The sequence below is a fragment of the Panicum virgatum genome, chromosome 6K, assembly GCF_016808335.1.
Source record: "Panicum virgatum strain AP13 chromosome 6K, P.virgatum_v5, whole genome shotgun sequence".
Classification (NCBI taxonomy): domain Eukaryota; kingdom Viridiplantae; phylum Streptophyta; class Magnoliopsida; order Poales; family Poaceae; genus Panicum; species Panicum virgatum.
The window spans coordinates 17,701,342-17,706,459 of record NC_053141.1 but is presented as its reverse complement, the minus strand read 5'-3'; positions in this window follow the sequence as shown (position 1 = coordinate 17,706,459).

Below are 5,118 nucleotides of genomic sequence, written 5' to 3'. Positions count from 1 at the left end.
CTCGCAAAATTTCTTCATCAAGTCATCCCAATTTCCTTTTACCTCGAAGGATGCAAGTGTAAACCATCTTCTCGCTTCTTCCGCAAGTGAGTATGGGAAAAGATTCCATCTAAACCAAGCTAGCGGAACTCCGTCTTGTTGTACCGTGTTGCATAGCATTGTGAACCACTTGATATGTCTATATGGGTTGTCCGTCTCATCTCCTCTAAAGGGGTTTCCCGCCGCCATCTTGATGATTTGAGGCTTGATCTCGTACTCGGTGGCTCGCAACACCGAATCTGAATTTTGCATGTCGAAGTCCTCCGATCGCGGGCGTGCATAATCCCTTAGTGATTTTTCTCCTTCCTCCACGTGTTGAATGAGATGGCCCATCTAGACAATCAAAACAAAAAACAAGAAAACAAAAATTTTCTAGGGAAAAGGTTAGGTGTTAGTAACCAACAAAATTAATATAAAGTTAAACGTAGCAAAATCGCTTGTTCCACGGCAACGGCGCTAGAAAAGCTTGTTGACGCTTCTAAAAGCGCCAATTTACGTACCGCAAGCGCACGGATCGTGTAGCTTTTCCCTAAGAGTATTCCCCCAAGGTTTATCAATCCACGGAACAAGTGTATTACTATGCTTAACTAAGCACTAATGATGTTCGTAAAAGATCTATAATGAGTGTTTGAGTGTGAAATAGATCTAATCTAACCAATCTAATCTAATCTAGACTAGTGAACAATGATAGATGTGTGCACAAGATATGAAGAAGCATTTGTCCATAGGGTCTAGGATCACTAGAGATGTAATCGCCAAGCAACGAAGAACAGATCTAATCTACCAAAGGTGTGTTCCAAGATCAAAACATTTCCCTCCCGCATACTGTCACTACACGAGGATAATCGGTAACGAATCAACAAGAACAAGATAGTTGATGTAATCTAAGTAAACCATGCAAGAGCAAAGCAAACCCAAAGCCAAGTCGCGAACTATTAAGCATCAAAGCATCATCAACAAGAATCGTGATAGATCAATCTCATAAAGGATTCGGCAATTACAACTCAAGATCTCCTTACAACCCCATGAACAAACGAGGACTTTACCCCATGAAGCTAAGCGAAGCATAGTCGATCATGGTGATGAAATCTCCGGCAAGGGATGGATCCCTTGCTGTCCTCCAATATGCAGCGGCGCCGAGGGACGATGAGGCCTCCGGTGTCGCCTTTCTCTTGTGTCTAACTCGAATGTATCTCTGGATGCTCTTCTCTAGATCCTCTCGATCTTTTCTGCTGCCCTTCTGCGATCCCTCCGCGATCCTCTTCTTTGATGGCAGCTTCAGGGTATTTATAGGCAGATATAGTCGGTGGTTTTGGTAAAACATAGATTAGGGTTGACGCATACTTCACGCTGAAGAAAACTGAGACCGATTGGGCTCCGAAATGGGCTAGGCCGGCCGGCCCAAGGACTCCAGGCCGGCCGGCCTGGGCCCTTTCTGGCCCCTTTCGGTCCCATCTTTCGGGTGTTGAATCTTCCTCTTATTCCTCATCTTAGCCCAGTTGTAACCATGCGTCAAAACATCTCCGAAAATGTCCAATTTCCTGTCAAATGCAACATGCTCCAAAATCCAGGACAAAATCGAAAACGGTCAAGTTCGGGTGCCAAGTGGTGCGTTAGTACATGAATCATCCCGAAGAATTTACCAAAACAACTCCTAATCATATAGTAATATGGGTACTTAAGGAGCGCCAACAGTGGGCCGTCGTCTGACCACCATGGTCGGCCAACCAGGCCCATGGGTCCCACCGCCTCTTCCAGCCACGTGTTTGCTGCTCATTGGATCACAAGGTCGGTTCTAGGTGACTCCACTCCAATTCCTAGCCGAGGAGAGGATGGCTCCCTCCTATATATATGAGGGGAGGGGTTCCATTTGAACACATCCACCAAGTGCAACTTCAAGCCTTCTCTTTGGTTTAGAGGTTCCTAGCTTAGGGAGAGGGTAGAGGTACTTAGGAGGGGCGCCGGTCTTCGGCGCTCTTCTCCATTTTGTACCTCTACCAGAGTGAGAGAGTAGTTCGGGAGAAGTGCCGGGGTGTCGGCACTCTGCCCCAGCTTGTACCTCTACGGATGCTGCTACATTCTTCGGGTTTTAGTAAGTATTCGTGGTTCCTATCTCTAGTATTCTACTTGGTATAGTGGATGCTAGTAGTGCTTGTAGTTGAGTGAGATCAGTTCTCTTACTCGCAGGTTCATCGCTCTGTACTCATACAGAGTGCTGTAGTTTGCTACAGGGTACCAAACATAGTTAGACTACAGTAGTAATTTATAGCGTACATGGTGTCTAGGCTAGAGGTTATCCTTCGTTTGCTTTATATCCCACAGTTTGTTAGAGGTAGGCCGTAGGTGGTGACAGCCCTATTGGTCCTTCGTAATCCTCCACGTTCGGATATAGTGTAGAGCTGTTGGCCAGAGCCGACTGGCAGACCAATTGTAAGCCGGTGCCCGAAGTGAGTATTGTGCACGAGAGATTGACCTTTAACTCACCTATAGTGCTATCTTAGGAATCTTCTCTCTCCTTCAACCTATCTTGGTGTGTCCTTGGATTGAGTAGAATAGAAGAGAGAGCACACACGTTCCCTGTGGATTTGATAACCCTTGGAAAACTCTGAGGTGAAAAATACAACGGTATCCGTGCGCTTGCGAATTTATTTGTGACACTAAAATACCCAACAGTAGGCACCCACATATGCCACGTATATCAAAAATATCCTTGGAAACAAGAGGACACTGCCCACCACCGAGGTCGTGCAGTTAACAGAGGAGTGTAGCGCAGCTATACTCGACCCTCTCCTAGTGAAAAAGGACCCCATGATGCCCAACACTTTACGAACGCTCTATGCGACTTGGGAGGAAGCGTCAGCGTAATGCCAAAGGTAGTCTACGACAGACTTAACCATCATGCGCTTGCCCCCCACTGCCATGTGTTTGCAGCTAGCGGACCAATCGGTTCACTACCCCGCAGGAATTGCGGAGAACATTCTGGTGAAGATTCGGAATTTCTTCATCCCCGTCGACTTTGTCGTTCACGATATGGAAGTCGACACCAAGACGCCTCTCATCCTGGGAAGGCCGTTCTTGAGTACGGCAAACACACATATTGATGTGGGAGCTAGAGAAATCCAGCTCAACATCAATGGGTAGAAGGAGAAGTTTGCCTTCAAACCAAAGGTCGAGCAATGCTCCCAAGCCAAAGTTTTCAACTGGAAAAAAAATCCAAGAAAGAGTCAGAGAAGCCATCCATCCCATCCATCAAAGCCCTCATTGAATTCGTGGAAAGTCTGCGGATTCAAGAGGAGGTGAAGCAAATCAAGCTTCACAACCACAGAAACGCGAGACGCAGGATCCAACGTAAGAAGTTTCTAGAGTCGGAAAAGAAAGAGGTCAAAGCAGTGCCCACTACCAAGAGAGTGTGGCAAAAGAAAGTGTCATCGTCAGGGACTCCACTCGGCGATGACAACTGAACCAAAGGTATGGAGAGTCCTGCTCCGAACTCAAAACCCGAGCCCTCGCCATGAGGTACATGGTATGTACCCATCATCACATTGCATATGGGATAGTTTATTTTTCCTCGCATAATTTTTGTTTCATCTCTGCATAAGCATATTTGATTTCAAACCAAATCACATTAAAATTTTGAAACTCTGCATTCATTAGAACTTCACAAAAACTTTCGAAAATTTTCGGCCAAGTTGCAGGCCAGCCGGCCCCACCTCGTCTCACTTTGTCCAGGAGTAGCAGGGGATAGGATGCTGGAGTGCACATGAAGCAAAGCAACAAAGTTTGAGTGCTGGGCGTTCAGGAGCAGGCCGATCGGCCCCATCATGGCCGGTTGGCTCCTCCCCTCCGTTCCTGTCCCATCACCATCTAAAGGAGCACTATCACATGCTAATCTAAGGCCTAGACCTCCGCATGTGGCTCGCTCGCCGCCATAGGGAGGCCAGCCGGCCTAGCTCCTGCGCGCGCCTTTAAAAACCAGCAAGGACGATCCTCTTCGATGCACTAGAGAGACTCAGGTTCACTTGCCTCAGCCCGAGCTCGTACTCCTTTCTTCCTTTCTTAAGTTCCTTTGCTTAATCGTGCTCTTTTGAGCTAATTAAGTGAAGAGCTTAAGTGCTAGCTCACCTAAAAAACAAATAAAATTCAGTAGTAGTGAAGTTCATTAATCAAAAAAACACCAAAAACCCTTCCCTTGAATAAAATTATGGCACGCTGAATGAACGTTTGTGGTGGCTTAACGCCCCGCAAGGACGGCTAACAACTAACCCTCTCCTCAACCTTTATTTCCTTTGGGTATTGTTTGTGCTAACCTTTTGCAGGAATCATGCTGAATCGAGCCAAGCAGAAGATCAAGAGGGTGCTCTCGAGGAACTCAAGGAGTTTGTGGAGTTCATCTTCTTCTCGGGATAATATGTCAGTCAACTCCGGTCACCGTACACACGTATCCTAGGAGAAAGAACAAACCCCCACAGTCCCGAGAAGTCGTCTCCGCATCAGAGTCCTGATGAAGGTCGAACAAAATCTTGTCAAGAATGACTACGAGCGGGAGGCACTCGAACTGTTGAAGAAGCAAAATTTCGGCGATGCCAAGAGGTTCGAAACCTACTTCCTCTTGAAAACAGGACTTAAACAAGATATGAATCAAGCGTTCACCACCGTCAGGTTGGAGGATTTCGTCGACGTCGTTGAACCAGGTTCACACCTTCTTGACCATGGAATTCCTCATCTCTCTTGCCGTTGAAGAAACCGGTTCCGAAACTAAAATTTACTTTCGGTTCTTTAACAAATAATTTGAAATGACCCTAAAACAATTTAGCATAGCATTGGGTTTTCACAAAAGGTGTATCCTTGACCCCAACACGCTTTCTGAGAAGTACCGGTACGACCGTAGTTCTTGGTGGAGCTTAATTTCTGATGAACTTGTGAGTAGCAAGAATAGTATAATCTCCGTCCATAATCCTACTCTGTGGTTTCTCGTCAAGTGGATTGCCACGGTCATGCACCCTCGTGCAGACCTCCACCTCTATAGCTTGTCTGAGCTGCAGTATCTGTACGTTATGGCAAACAAGATTCGTTTCTCTC